This window comes from Lynx canadensis, chromosome C2, assembly GCF_007474595.2.
Source record: "Lynx canadensis isolate LIC74 chromosome C2, mLynCan4.pri.v2, whole genome shotgun sequence".
NCBI lineage: Eukaryota > Metazoa > Chordata > Mammalia > Carnivora > Felidae > Lynx > Lynx canadensis.
The window spans coordinates 91,331,932-91,349,200 of NC_044311.2; positions in this window are offsets into that span (position 1 = coordinate 91,331,932).

Sequence of the window (17,269 nt, forward strand, 5' to 3'; positions counted from 1 at the left end):
GGAAATTTATTGAATAGTATGTGGGAAATTTCCATAGGAACTTGTCTCTATCTCTATAGCATACCTCCATATTAGGAGTACACTTTGCTGTACCTATGCCCATTCCTGAGTGCTCTTGAGGGTCAAGTCAGAGATAGCATGGGAAATACTCCAGCAGCGTGTTCTCTCATGGGTTATTTATGCAAGTGTCGAAAATCACAAGAGGCAATCTTGCACCAAACTTGTTCCTGTCCCTTGTTTTCATTTTGCTCTTTTTTTTTTTGCTTATATCTAATTTATATATTCTTACATATTATGTATCCATTAAAATCACTTTGAATGCTTCTTGGGGACAACACAGTATATAAATAAATTAGAAACAAAATGTACTGACCTAAGGATTCTGCCCCAAATAAATATCTACTTTGATGTACTTGACTGAATTGAGTTTTCTTCCCAACTAAAGCTCAGAGTAGAGCCAAGCCAACTTGGATAGTTTTGGAGTCACCTTTCTCTTGGCACCACTCAGCCTTGCAGATTTGAGATTTCCCAAGCAGAAGCATCCAGGTAGGTTTTGCCACTCCAAGAACCCCAGGAGGAGTGGGCTATGCCCTCCCTATAATAAGCTGTACTACTCCCTCCCATTTTCTCCAGCCCCTTTGGTGGTTTCATGAACCCATTTGTGCTTGATGTAGACACCCTCCTTGAGCAGGGAAGGAGGTGGTCTGAAAGGAGGGGTGTGTCTGTGTTCCTCAACAGTATCTTTCTGTGTATGACCTTAAGCTCAATTTAGATCCTGTTGTGTTGACACATCCATTTTTCCCCCAATCTCATTAATTACATCTAGAGAAAATAGGTTAAATGCCTGTGTTGGACAAAGGTTTCTTTGGGATTTTTGATGTCTGTAATGTAACTGGATCTAAAATAGCAAAACAGAAAAAGAAATTAACAGTTAAGACATAAAATTCAGGGGTGCCTGGGTGGCTCGGTTGAGCATCTGACTTCCGCTCAGGTCATGGTCTCCCACGTAGCAGGTTTGAGCCCCATGTCAGGCTCCATGCTGTCAGATCTTCTGAACCCCCTTCTTCTGAGCATCCAACTTTGGCTCAGGTCATGATATCACGGTTCGTGAGTTCAAGCCCTGTGTCAGGCTCTGCTGACAGCTCGGAACCTGGAGCCTGCTTTGGATTCTGTGTCTCCTTCTCTCTCTGTCCTCCCCTGCTCACTCTCTTTCTGACTCTCTCAAAAATAAACATTAAAAAAATTTTTTTTTTATGAGGAAAGGTGTCATTTCAGTAACCGAAGTTTGTGTGTGTGTGTCCTGAGATAATGTCCACACGGAACTGCCTCTGCAACAGGGCTAAACTGGCCATATCTCCCCATGGAATAACTTGATGCCCCTGGATCAAACCGATTTTGGACTGCCCAACAGTTACAACTTTCTGTTCTGGATAATTCAGATCCTCATCAAAGTCTCCTCTCACATGAGCATAATCAGCAGTCTTGAAGATAGTCATAACTCTCTTTGGTGCAAAGGTTTCCAGTACACAGAACGTGCTGAACCTTTCCTGGCACCAGCAGTTTTTTTAATTTAGCTGGCAGTATGTTGTACCAGTGTGTGATGTCTCTTAATACTAACACCAACATCTTGTCACTGGGCTGTGCTCAGTCACCACAACTGCTACCTCAGGAAATTGGATTTTTAATTAAAAGCTCTCTGAAATGAAATCTCAATGCAGGCCAGATAGTCTCACTGAAGAAAAATAGCAAACCTTTAAAAGTATAATTAACACTAAGTTTGTACAGTGTCTTCCAGAAAATAGAAAGGAGAAAATACTCCCAACTCATTTAAGGAGACCAGTGCAAAGCCACTGCAAAAGTCATTACAAAAAAAGAAAACCACAAAAAAAATCTCTTCTGAACTTATATGCAAAAATCATTAACAGACTATTACCAAATATTTTAATACTTAAAAATAATTATACACCATGAATAAATGGGATTTGGCCCATATATGCAAGACTGGTTAGCAGCATAGTAAAAATAATCTTGAAAAACAAAATTGGAGAACTTATACCTTCCAATTTTAAAATGTACTATTGGAGCACCTGGGTGGCTCAGTTGGTTAAGCTTCCAACTCTTGATTTTGGCTTAGGTCATGATCTCATGGTTCATGAATTCAAGCTCTGCATTGTGGAGCCCACCTGAGATTCTCTTTCTGTCCCTCCCCTGCTCATTCTCTCTCTCAAAATAAATAAATACACTTTAAAATAAATAAATAAATAGTACTATACAGCTACAGTAATTAAGAGAGTGTGGTACAAACATAAGAATAGGCCTATTGGTCAGTGGAACAGAATTGAGAGTCCAGAAATAAATCCTTATATTTATGGTAGACTGATTTTTTACAAAACTGTTCAGGCAATTTGGTGAGGGAGGGAATGTCTTTTTTGCAAATGGGGCTAGGTCATTTGGATGGCCACATGTAAAAAAATATATTTAGACCCTTACTTCATATGTACACAAATAATTGAAAATGGATAATAGTTCTCTTTTTTTTAACTTTATTTTTTATTTTTTTGAATTTACATCCAAATTAGTTAGCATATAGTGCAACAAGGATTTCAGGAGTAGATTCCTTAGTGCCCCTTACCCATTTATCCCATCCCCCCTCCCACAACCCCTCCAGTAACCCTCAGTTTGTTCTCCGTATTTATGAGTCTCTTCTGTTTTGTCTCCCTCCCTGTTATTATATTATTTTTGTTTCCCTTCCCTTATGTTCATCTGTTTTGTCCCTTAAAGTCCTCATATGAATGAAGTCATATGATTTTTTCTTTCTCTGACTAATTTCACTCAGCATAATACCCTCCAGTTCCATCCACGTAGTTACAAATGGCAAGATTTCATTCTTTTTGATTGCTGAGTAATACTCCATTGTATATATATACCACATCTTCTTTATCCATTCAATGGATAATAGTTCTAAATGTAAGAGTTAAAGGTGTAAAACATTTAGAGAAAAAGATAGAAGAAAACCTTTGTGTCCTTGGATTAGGTAAAGAGTTCTTAGATATAACACCAATAGCATAATCTTTAAAAGAAAAAAATTGTAAATTGGATTTCATCAAAATTTAACACTTTTGCACTTCAAAAGGCACCCTTAAGGAAATAGAAATACAAACCACAAACTTAGAGAATTCATTCACAAATCTTTGATAAAAATACTTCTAACATTCATCTCTAAAGAAATCTTACAACTCAATAAGACAAACAACCACATTTTTAAAAATAGGCAACATTCGAATAGAGATTTCACAATGGAAAACATAAAGATGGCTAATGAGCACATGAAAAGATGTCTCTATCATATCATTATCTTTAGGAAAATACAAATTAAAATTACAATGAGATACCACTTCACACCTGCTAGAATGAATATAATAAAAGAGACAACAAAAAGTGGTAGCATGGATGTAGAGAAATGGGGATCTTCATGGCTGCTAATGGAAATATGAAATGACTGTAGCTGCTTTGAAAGCCTTTTGACAATTAAAAAATATATATTGGACATAAATTTATCATACAACCCAGAAATTCCACTCCCTGGTATTGCCCAAGAGAAATAATACGTGGACATAAAAACTTGTATAAGAATAGAAGCCTTATTTATAATAACTAAAAAAGTAGAAAAAATCCAAATTTCCGTCAACTGGTGAACAGATGAACAAAATGCGGTATAGCCACCCATACAATGGGATTCTATTCAGTATAAAGAAAAACAAATTACTGATACATACTACAACATGAATGAACTTCAAAAACAATATGCTAAGTGAAAGAAGAAAGATACAAAAGACCACATAGCATATAATTCCATTCAAAGGAGACGTGCAGGAAAGACAAATCTATAGAGACAGTAAGTAAATAAGTGATTGCCTAGGAATGGGATTGGAACAGGAATTGACTGCACATGGACAAGAGGTTTCTTTTTGTGGTGATGGAAATGTTCTAAAATTGCATTGTGGTGATAGTTGAACAGCTTTGTAAACTTATTAAAAATCAGGAATCTGTATGCTTATAATTGGTGAATTCTATGAAATGTACTACACCTTAACAAAAATCTTTAGTAGGTTGAACGTCATTCCAAAATGCGTTCTCTGATATATAATGAATGATAGAAATCCTTTTAAAATATGTTCATATGAATACTAGTTTTAATTTAAAAAGTTTTTTGTGGGGCCCCTGGATGGCTCAGTGGGTTAAGCGTCTGACTCTGGCTCAGGTCAGGTGCAGTGGTCGGTGAGTTTGAGCCCCATGTGGGGCTCCGTGCTGACAGCTCAGAGCCTGGAGCCTGTTTCAGATTCTTTGTCTCCCTCGCTCTCTGCCCCTCCCCCGCTCATGCTCTATCTCTCTCCGTCTCTCAAAAATAAATAAATGTTAAATAAATAAATAAATAGCCTTTTCTTTTCTAACAGGAAAAGGGAAATTGAAGCAAAATTGAAAGAATTGTTAAACTTCAAATATTTCACTTGAAGAGATTTTATTTTTGAAAAGACCTCTCTTGGATTATGAAAAAAGACAAAGGAAAATGTTGAGCATTTGGAGTCATTGTGCTTTAAAATCCCAGGTTTCAAATAAACTTCCTGGGGAGAGTGCTAGACACTCTCACTTTCCCTCTAATCTCCACTCACCTCTCCATTTAGTTTTGTGGTCAAAGTAAAATTCCTAGTTACATTTCTTTTTAAAGACCTGTAAGACATAATTTTTATTCAACATTATTTTTCAAGTTCTGCAGAAAGGATTCAAAGAATTCTCACAGGCATCTTAGAAATCAAAACCTTTTCTGGTCTCTTGCAATACTGTAGAGTAAAACCCTGTGCTTTTTGGGGGGTAATTTCACAGAGGACAGAGTTCATTTTAAGTTCAGCTATATCAAGACAAGAAGTAGTTAGGCCTTTGGACTTCTTCCCCTACTCATGCTCTCTGTCTCTCAAAATAGATAATAAGAATAAACTTAAAAAATAATTTCAGCCTAATTGAAATTTATTTTCCTCCACCCCTGTTGTAGTACCCTCATAATTCAGTTCCATGTCTATTCCCCCAGGATTGTACTGATAAATATTAGTGAAATCTTGTAATTTTTTTTTTTTTTTTGCCATGCAGGACACTTGTTCTTGATATGACTTGGTGATTGACCCCACAGGTGTTTTATTATCTGCCTCTAGTTGTAAATATGGAGGCAATGGAGGAGAGTTTAGTAGGGCATGAGGAGAATGGCATTCCCTTGCCAGGTAATCACCTTAAGTAGGGTCATCACAGGGTCTTCAAGCAAGGCAGGATCACCATCATCAATCAGGGGTAAAGGGACTGCTTTTGCTGGCAACAGGGCCTCAGTGGTGTTTCCAGTTAACAGATATTGTAGTCATCTGAATCCTTTTAGGGTGACCATTCCATTCCTGGGTTCCATTCTTTCTCATTTGATATCCTATCCCCTTATCTTCTTTACTTTTCTCTGAATATCTGTCTCCTTGTTTGTTTTTGTCTCTGTTTCAAGCTGTGTGTCCTCCCACTTCAGCATTTCTTTTGATACTTGCTTATCTTTCTGCTTTGCTGACCACCTTCTTTTACAGGATTCTAATTTCACCCTAACTTGGGCTTACACAAAAGGTTCCATGGTGTCCACCCAATCCCCCAACAACCTATAGACCCTTCAGTTTGAGTGTCCTATAGCATGTGACTGATTCTCTATACCTTTGTGTCAATTCTAAATTCTCAACTCATGAATCCTACTTGGGCTAATGTCCATTCTTGGTCCAATCTCTAAAGATGGCAGAGTCAATTAGTACCTAGGGCTTGCCCTCATCTGGGTTGTGGCTAGAAAATTTCTCTGAGAGGTTTAGGTAGGGAGGATTCTGTGGAGAATGTAAAAGAAATATTGATATGGTCCTTGTCTTCAGGGAATTTAATACCATGGGCTCAGAGCCTTCTCTGCTTCATTATTAGAATTCCGGCTCCTTTTGAGTTTCTATAATTGAATATTGAAGAGGTCATAGATGGACTTAGCCCAAGGTAAGTCTACAACAACAAATTCTAAATTACTGAAGATCTGAACTTTCTTCCCTACTCATTAAACTTAACAGAGTAGATGGTAGTATTTATGGAGTGCCTACTATGTCCTTCTCAATGCTTTGCACATGTTATTTTATTCTCTCAGAAACTCTATTAAGGTATTATGACTCTTCAGAAATCTTGCCAAAGGTCCTATAGTAGTAAATAGAATAGAGATTCAAACTAGAGTTTGCTACTCCAGAGTCCATGTTCCTTCTAATAATGATACAAAGCTGCCTCCCCAACTAGAGCAATAAGGAACTCATCATTAGCGACTACTAAATCTGCCTCTTCTAGAGGTCCTCGTGTTTCAGAAGACTCCAGAGCAAAGCAGAAATCCGGCGTCTTAAAAGTAGATTGGGTTGGCTTTGTCATGGCCCAGCCATGGAAGTAGACAACATGCCACTACTCAAGCTACACATAGAAAAAAAAGGTCAATAAAACAAAACCGAAATCATTGTATTTATGTTTTTAGAAAGTAAGTTCATCACTTTATTTTAAAAAAAGGAATGAAGGTGGAAGAAGGTGATCAAAAGGTATAAACTTCCAGTTATATGAAATAAGTACTAGGGGTGTCACGTGCAACATGATGACTGTAGCTAACACTGCTGTATGATACATAAAAAAGTAGTTAAGAGGGCAAATCCTATGTGGTCTCATCCCAAGACAATTTTTCTTTTCTTTTCCTTTCTTTTGTTTATTTTCTTTTTATTGTATCTATATGAGGAGATGGATGTTAGCTAAACATATTGTGGTAATCATTTAATAATATATGTAAATCAAACCATCATGCTGTATGTCTTATATAGTGCTGTATGTCAATTATTTCTCAATAAAACTGGGGGGAAAATATACTGCAGTAGGAGAATAACCAAAAAATCCTTGGTTCTTATTTATTTATTTATTTATTTATTTATAATGCACCTTTAAGAACAATTTAGGATTTGTGGTTCTGGACAAGAAGGAGTAGCCACATCCCTTTCTAGTCTTCCTTTTTACAACTAAAAAATTTTGGACATAACATTGCAAACATAGGGAGACTCTGAAAGGTAGAAAGAGAAAGGTGAAGTGCCTAGGGATCTTGGGAATGGTGGTGAATTCCCTGGGTTTCTTTCTTGTTTCCTGTATTTCTGGTACAGGAGGCTGGAGAAGCCTATAGCTGAAACTGCCAACAGGTACAGCCAAAGATGTACTCCATAATGGCTATTCCCCCTAGCCAAAGAACTGGAAAAAGAGCAGTGTAGCAGAACATGAAACATTTTGACAATATCCACCTTATTCCAGCCAAATACCAATGGCAAAAGTCTACTACAGTTGTCTGTGGGACTGAGCAGGAAGCTGAACTTTCATTCCTCAACCAATGATAGCATTCTGAATCCCTCACCATGCTGGTGTCCATGGGGTCAAACAGGGATAGCAAGCAGTACTCCAGTTCCACCATTGGGTGGTATCAACATGACCAAGCAAAGAGCTGAGCTTCCAACTCTCACCCACAACTAAGAGGCAAAAAGAGATGATTCAAAGAAGGGTGCTAGTCAGCACCCTTCTTTCTTCCTGCCCCCTGTCAACAGGGCCTAGTGGGAGGAGCTGAACTTCTATTTCTACCAGGCAGTAATGAGATGGAATGAAGTGATGCACACTGACCCTCCACCTTCTCTGTCCTCCCGACCTCCCTATCCTCAGTTTAATTGGCACTCAGCAGAGAGTTGAACTTCCACACCCACCTTCATCCAGTAGCAATGAGGTGGAAGAGGGAAGTGTGAAGTGGTGCTAGTTGACACGCTGATCTCCCTTCTGGCATCAGTGGGACCCAGGAGGGAGTAGACTTCCACTGAATCCCAGAAGCAATGAGTTGGTGCCAGTTGGTACTCCACTTTTGCCAGCAAGGTGTCAGAGGACCTAGTGGGGAGCTGAACATCCACCTCCACTTTCCTGAGACATCTAAAAAGTGTGACTTCTTACCAAAGAAGAAAAAGATTAAATGATAACCATAATCTAACATAATACACACATGTACAAGATATGGTTGAAATCCACTCATCATCCTAAGAACAGGACAATTAAAATTCGATTGAGAAAAGACAGCAGATGCCAATGGGATGACTCAGATGTTGGAATTATCTGACAAGGATTGTAAAGCAGCAGTTATAAAAATGTTTCAGCTAACAATTACACTCATGAAACAAATAAAAAAAATGGAAAGTTTCAGCAAAGAAATAAAGCTATGAAAAAAGAACCAAAGAGAAATTGTAAAACTGAAAATTACAATAAATGAAATAAAACTCACTAGATGTGCTCAGTAGTAGATTAGAGATGACAGAGGAAAGAAGATTAATAAAAGAATAGATTATAAAAGTTATCCAATCTGAACAACAACAAATAAGCCAGAGCATCAGGGGTCTGTGGCACAATACCAAACTATCTAACATTCATGTCATCAGAATCCCAGAAACACAAGAGAAAGAGAATGAGACTGACAAAATATTCAAAGAACTATTCAAAGGCTGTAAAATTTCCAAATTTGATAAAAGGGATAAACCTATAGATTTAAGAAGGTTAGTGAACCACAAAAAGCAGAAACCAAAAGGAAGGAATCCAGGCCACAACACATCATAATCAAACATCAAACAAACAAACCAGAAACAAAGAAAAAAATAATGAAAGCAGTTACAAAGAAATTATGCATTGTCTATAATAGAAGAATGGTTCAAGTCGCAGCAGTTTTTTTGATGTATTAAACAATTTATTGATTATACAGAGTGATTATGCCCAGGATGTATGGTTTAGATCCCATGGCAATGACAACCCCCATGTCCTGGACAGCAAATTTTTATCTGAAACTATGGAGGCCACAAGGAACTAATGCAACATTTTCCATGGGCTTGCTGAAAGAGAAGAATTGTTAACCCTATTTCTATATCCAGGAAAAATATACTTCAGGAATGAAGGGAAAATAAAGGTAATCTCAAATGAAAAAGAAAAAGAAAAACTAAGAATATTTGTCACCAGCAAACCTACCAGTAAGAATGGCTAAAGGAAGTTCTCTAAACAGAAAGGAAGTGATAACAGAAGGAGGTTAGGGAATTCAGGAAAGAAGAAAGAAAAATGGAATGGGCTTTCCAAAGTTCCTTATGGCTCTCTTGTTCCCCAGGTTTTCTTTTAAAATATTTGGCTGGTCTCTTGCTGCTTCAACCTGTAGTGTACCCCTAGGCAACTGTGATGCTGACCTTGACCATATTGCTTCTGGTTAGATATTCTTTTCAACAATACCAAGGCATAGAGCTTTTCTGAGATGTTCCAAGTCAGGTCAGTTTTCTTCAGCAGCAGCTTTTATCACAGAGAGGAAAAATAATTTTAAAACATAGAAAATAACAGAAGAAACATAAAGAATAGCATGAGATATTCTAGTTTCAATAAATTTGAGTCCCAGAAGGAGAGATAAAGAGACAGGAAGAAGAAAAAAAAAAAGGAAAGAGAAGAAGAGGGAGTGGGAGAAGGAGAGAGAGGGAGAGATAGAAGTAAACACAGAAACAGATACAGAGAGACAGAGAAATAGACAATAGGACAGAGGCAATATTTGAAGAGATAATGGCTAAAATTTTTAAAAAATTGACGTGAGACGTCAAGTCACTGATTCATGAAGTCGTGCAAACCCCAAGCAGGATGAACATTAAAAGAATCACATCTTGGCACATTAACACTAATAAAAACCAATATTAAAAAAAAATTTATAGCTGGGGAGGGAATATTTCCTTCAATTCTTTTTTTTTTTAACATTTATTTATTTTTGAGAGACAGAAAGTGAGTGGGGGAAGGGCAGAGAGAGAGGAAGACACAGAATCCAAAGCAGGGTCCAATCTCCAAGCTGTCAGCACAGAGCCCAGTGCGGGGCTAGAACTCATGAACCGTGAGACCATGACCTGAGCCGAAGTCAGATGCTTAACCAACTAAGCCACCCAGGCACCCCTATTTCCTGCAATTCTTAATTGATTTGGTGCTTTTTAAACAGAATGATGGAAGCCAGAATATAAAATGTGAAAGAAAATAACCACTAATCTAGAAATGTGAACCCCCAAAACACACAGCAAAAATATCCTTCAAAAGTAGAGAAGTATTTTTTTCAGACAAACAGAAACTAAGAATACATCCACAGAAGAGTTGCACTAAAAATTTCTTCAGGAAGAAGGAAAATGATCACAGATTAAAGCAGGAAATGCAGGAAGGAATGAAAACAGAAAGAGTAAATATGTGAATAAATCTAAATGATTATTGAGTGTATGAAACAATAATAATATTGTCTTGTGAGATCCAACATATATACAGAATTAAAATGCATAAAAACAATAACACAAAATGTAGAAGAGAGTAAATGGAATTACAGTGCTCTAAAATCTAACCATTGCCATGGTTGTGGTTACACTAATCATGTATATTTACTGTAAAAAGCCCAGGGTGTATGTAATGATCCCAAAGATAATCACTAAATAAAAAAAGAAAAGAATGTACAGCCAGTAAAAGCTAATAGTGGGGAAAATGGAACAAAAAATATTTGATGAAAAAGAAAGCAGAAAAGGAAAACAAAAAAGATGTAGTACAGACTAGTTGAATAGAAAATAAAAAAAATTTAAAAAGATTGTAGATAAAACTTAAATATACCAATAGTTGTATTAAATATAAATAGACTAAAAATTCCAATTGGAAGACTTACACCAGACTTTTTTTTTTTAACATATGGTGCCTACAAGGGACACACCTTATGGGTAAAGCCAAAGAAAGATGGAAAGTAAAAGCATGGAAAAAATTATCCCATGTAAATATTAACTAAAAGAAAATAGCTTTAGCTATATTAATATTAGATACAGTATATTTTAAGGCAATAAGCTTTAGTAGAGATAAAGAGGGACATGGCATAAAAATAAAAAAATCAATTCACCATAATTCTATATGCGCCCACAACATAGTTTCAAAATATATAAAGCAAAATTAGACAGAAATAGACAATCTACAATCATAGCAGGAGCCATTTGCTGTGACAAATAAGGAACATTGCCTCTGATATTGACAGAATGTATTTTTTTAATAGTGTGCATGCACTATTTACCAAATTGACCTGGACTGAATGCTGGTTTGTAAAACAAGCCTCAACAAATTTCACAGGATTTCATTTCATTTACAAATATAGTCTTTTACAACAATGAAATTAAAGTAGACATTAATAACAAAAGCATAATATAGACTATCTTCAGATGTTTTAAAATTAAGCAATACACTCATAAACAACCTGTAGGTCAATGAATAAATCACAAAGGAAATGAGAAAGTATATTAAACTTGACTGTAATGAAAACACAACACATAAAAACTGATAGGATCCTACAGTTGAGCAGAGGAAATAAAACAATACCATACACTTATACTACAAGGCAGAAAATGATGAGAATGTCTTCCATCAATTAACAAATAGATCACTACTGAACCTGAGAGGTTGCAACAATCATGTGTATCTCAGTGATGTATCAGAGAAGGCCTCATAAAAGTAGTAACATTTGAATGGGATTTCAAAGGACAAATATGATGAATATGGAGAGTTATAGGATAGAGACAAAACAAAAAGCAAAACTAACAGGTTGCACCTCAAGTTATAATTAAAGGAAGTTAATGATGTTAAAAACATTACTATCCTAAATACACAAATTATAAGAAGAAGAGAGAATGAGAATAAATCGTGTCATAATTAGAGAAGTACAAATCAAAACCACCATGAGATACCACCTCACACCTGTCAGAATGGCTAAAATTAACAACTCAGGAAAAAACAGATTTGGGCGAGGATGCAGAGAAAGGGGAACACTTTTGCACTGTTCATGGGAATGCAAACTGGTGCAGTCACTCTGGAAAACAGTATGGGGATTCCTCAAAAAATTAAAAATAGAACTACCCTACAACCCAGCAATTGCACTACTAGGTATTTATCCAAAGGATACAAAAATGCTGATTTGAAGGAGCACATGTTTGTAGCAGCACTATCAACAATAGCCAAACTATGGAAACAGCCCAAACATCCATCGACTGATGAATGGATATAGAAGATGTGGTACATATATACAATGGAATACTACTCAGTGATGAAAAAGAATGAAATCTTGCCATTTGCAACAATGTGGATGGAACTAGAGTGCATTATGCTAAGTGAAATAAGTCAGAGAAAGATAAGATTTCACTCATATGTGGAATTTGAGAGACTCAACAGATGAACATAGGGGAAGGGGAAGAAAAAAAGGGAAAATAAAAAAAGAGAGGGAGGCAAACCATAGGAGACTCTCAAATACAGAGAACAAACTAAGGGTTGCTGGAAAGGGGGATGGGTTAAATGGGTGATGGGCATTAAGGACGGCACTTTTTGGGAGGAGCACTGGGTTCTACTCCTGAAGCCAAGACTTTACTGTATGTTAACTAACTTGACTTTAAATAATTAAAAAAAAAAAGAAATTAGAAATGGAAAAGCAAATTAAACCCAAAGTAAGTAGAAGGAAGGACATTAAAGGAGAGAGAGAGATTCAATGTTTGGAAGACTCACTATGGTAAATATGCTAGGTCTCTCCAAACTGATCTATAAATGTAGTAAAATTGGAAGGGGCAGGGTGTGCAACTTGACAAGGGCTGATGGCAGGGATGAGCCCAGATAGGTATAATAGAAGTAGACAAATCAACGGTCATAGCAGGAGGCACTCGCTACTATAATAAACTCTATAATAAGGGCCAAGTCAGATGGCCTTGTTTAGGAATTAGAAGTTTAACTTTAGAGTAAACAGAGAGCAATGAAGTGTTTTTTATTTTATTTTTTTATGTGTCTCTAAATGTATGTTGTTTTTTTCTTTTCAAGTTTTAATTTAATTTCCAATTAACATACAGTATAAATTTATTTTCAGGTATAGAATTTAGTGATTCAATACTTGCATACAACACCTGGTACTCATCACAAGTGCCTTCCTTAATCCCCATCACCTATTTAACACATTCCCCCAACCACCTCCCTTCTGGTAACTGTCAATTTGTTCTCTAAAGTTAAGAGTCTGTTTCTTGGTTTTTCTCTCCCCTCTCTCCACGTTTGTTTTTTCTTAAATTCTACATATGAATGAAGTCATATGGTATTTGTCTTTTTCTGACTGACTTATTTCACTTAGCATTTTACTCTCTAGCCCCATACATGTCCTTGCAAGTGGCAAGATTTCATTCTTTTTTATGACTGAATAATATTCCATTGTATCTATATACCACTTATTCTTTATCCATTCAGCAATCAATGAACACTTTGGCTGGGCTACTTCCATATCCTGGCTATTGTTAATAATGCTGCTATAAACATCAGGGTGCATACATCCCTTTGAATTAGTGTTTTTGTATCCTTTGGGTAAGTACATAGTAGCACAATTGCTGGATTGTAGGGTAGTTCTATATTTAACTTTTTGAGGAAACTTCATACTGTTTTGCACAGTGGTTGCACCAGTTTGCATTCCCACCAAAACCACACAAGGGTTCCTTTTTCTCCACAACCTCGCCAACACCTGTTGTTTCTTGTGTTTCTTGATTTTAGCCATTCTGACTGGTATGAGATGATATCTCATTGTAGTTTTTCCTCTAATGATGAGCATCTTTTCATTTGTCTGTTGGCCATCTGTATGTCTTCTTTGGAGAAATGTATGTTCATGTATTCTGCCCATTTTTTAATTGGATTATTTGCGGGTTTTTGGTGTTGAGTTTTATAAGTTCCTTATAGATTTTGGAAACTAACCCTTTACCAGATATGTCATTTGCAAATATCTTCTCCCTATTCCATGGGTCGTTTTTTCGTTTTGTTGATGGCTTCCTTTACTGTGCAGAAGCTTTTTTATTTTGATATAGTCCCAATTGATTATTTTTGCTTTTTTTCCCCTTGCCTCAGGGGACCTATCTAGAAAAAAGTTGCTATGGCTAATGTCAGAGAAATTACTGGCCTGTGCTCTTTTCTAGGATCTTTATAGTTTTAGGTGTCACATTTGGGTCTTTAATCCATTTTGAGTTTATTTTTGTGTATGGTGTAAGAAATACAAGTTTCATTCTTTTGCATGTTGCTGTCCAGTTTTCCCAGCACTATTTGTTGAAGAGACTGTCTTTTCCCAGTGGATTTTGTTTCCTGCTTTGTCAAAGATTACTTGACCATATAATTATTATTTCTGGATTTTCTATTCTGTTCTGCTGATATATGTATCCATTTTTGTGCCAGTACTATACTGTTTTGATTACTACAGCTTTTTTTGATGTTTATTTATTTTTGAGAGACAGACAGAGTGTGAGTGGGGGTGGGGAAGGGTGGAGAGCAGAGAGGAAGACAGAATCTGAAGCAGGCACCAGGCTCTGACATGTCAGCACAGAGCCCAACGTGAGGCTTGAACCCACGAACCACGAGATCATGACCTGAACTGAAGTCAGACACTTAACCGACTGAGCGACCCAGGCACCCCTGATAACTACAGCTTTTAATATAAAGTCCAGATTCCTACTCTTCTTGACCTCTAATGTTGGAAAATCCCAGGGCTAGCCCTTGAACCTCTTCCCTACATACATTCACTTCATATGTTATCTCATCCAATATCATTGCTTTAAATACCATTTATATGCTAAAGACTCTGAAGTTTATATCTCCAGCTCCAGCCTCTTAACTAAACTTCAGATTCATGAAACTGCCAGCTCAACATCTCCAACTGGACACCAAATTGGTACTGAAGTTCAACATTGACAAAACAAAAAGTCTTACTTACTTTATACCTCACACCTGTTCTTAACCCTAATCTTCCTACTCCCCCCAAATTGCACCATCATTCATCCTCATTACTCAAGATTCCAAATCTAAAAGTCAGCATTGATTTCTTTCTTTCAAACCATATATGCAAGCCATACTCAAATCATTTCAGTCCTACCTAAGGTTAAATCCCAAGTCAAACCATTTCTTCCCACCTTCACTGCTACCACCCTGTCCAAGTAACATTTTTTTTTTTTTTGCCTGGACTATTATGAAAGTCTTCTCATTGGAATCCCTGCTTCTATTCCTTCCTGCCTATGGACAATGCTCCTCTTAGCAGCCAGAGTTATCCTAAATATAAAGTCAGATTATGTCATTCCCATGTTCTAAACCTCCAACAGTTTCACATCTCACTTAGAATAACATCAAAATGCCTATTCACGTCTTCTGCCCATTTCTTCATTGGATTATTTGTTTTTTTGGGTGTTGAGTTTGGTAAGTTCTTTGTAGATTTTGGACACTAATCCTTTATCAGATGTGTCATTTGCAAATTTTTTCTCCCATTCCATTGTTGATTGTTTCCTTTGCTGTGTAGAAGCTTTTTATGTTGATGAGGATGGAACTAGAGTGTATTATACTAAGTGAAATCATTCAGTCAGAAAAACACAAATATCATATGATTTCATATGTGGAATTTAAGAAACAAAACAGATGAACATAGGGAAAGGGAAGGAAAAATAAGATATAAACTTAGATGGAGGCAAACCCTAAAAGACTCTTAAATACAGAGAACAAACTGAGGGTTGCTGGAGAGGAGGTGGGTGGGGGGATGGGCTAAATGGGTGATGGGCATTAAGGAGGACACTTGCTGGATGAGCACTGGGCATTACTGGGTTCTGCTCCTGAAACCAATACTATACTGTATGTTAACTAACTTGAATTTAAATAGATAAATTAAAAAAAAAACCAGTAACATCAAAAGGTCTTACTGTAGTCACAAGGCCCCACATCATCTGGTCATTAGCTTCTTCTGACTGCATCCACTTTCTACTTTATTGGAGCTCTGTAATATTGTCCTTCTTGTTCTTCCTCAATATACCATAACTTCCTCAAGGCTTCTGTTCTTTCTAGGATCTTGACAGTCAGTCAAGATGAGTGAGGTAACCTTTCATATAGGTATAGTAGATTATTCACTTTTGTTTTTCCAATACCTAACTTGGTGAATGGCACATGGTGAAACTCAAAGATGTTTTTGGATAAATAATAGCTCTTTTAAAAAATTGGATATTTTAGCCAACCACCTGGTTGGAATATGAGCATATATCATGGTAGAGTTGCCAAAAACATCTAATATTACCAAAGGTTGTATTAACTGAAGTATATTGTTTACAGAAAGGCAGGTCTTATTTCCTCTAGTCAGACCACTTCTGGTAGTGTATTTGGCTCCAGGTATCATGTTAAGAAGGCTTCTGAGCCACTGCTACATTTCAGGCAAAATACATTTCTCAGAAGAGGTAAAAAAAAATGTTGAAAGGGCTGGACTGTGCCCTGTGAAAACCCATTAAAGGAATTAAAGGAGCTGAGAATCTTTAACTTGATGTACACTCACTTGATGATTGAAGAGGAGACATAAAAGTTCTCCCCAATTGGCAAAAGTTCTGCCATATGAAAGAGGCAATGGTAGGAGGTTTGAGAGAGGAAGGTTTTAGTTCAGCATAAGGAAGAACTGCCTACCACAGTTTTCCCCCAAACCATTGTTTTGCAGATTACTATACCATTTTGGCTAAACAAAGTGTTTTTACTTTGTCTTTACTGCAGGATTTCTCAGAATCTTTACTATGGAAGAGGATATAATATTCCTCATTCCCAAAATGTATTTGTCCATAGAAACTTTTATTCACAGAGCACTGTTAACTTCTCCTTAAACAATATTTCATAGAGGAGATTGAGTTAAGGCTGCTCAAAAACAAACAATATCTTCTGAAGAAGTAGGGTCAGGTTCACAGCAAGATATCTGGGGAAACTGAATGGCGTTACTATCATTTCAGTATCTTTGAAATCATGGCCAGTAAAACTAAAGTATGTAACACTTGGGAAACTGGAGTAACTTTTCTTATTTGTTACATTTACTGTGTGAGACTCAACACAGTTCTAGATGAGAATAATGGAGCAAAACCAGCAGAAGTGAGGCTCTGTAGTACTGTGGTTCTGAACTTTTTTCCCTAGAAATGCACAGTAGTATAATGACATCCCCATGCCTGTCCACTGGTTCATTCATTGTGTACAAGGTAATGTTTTTGACATTTTAACACAGAAAAAAAAAAAAAAACACCCTTGTGTTCTACCACTTTTGTCATCCCCTTACAGATTTTGATGGGATCTTTATATGGGACCAAGCCCCCTC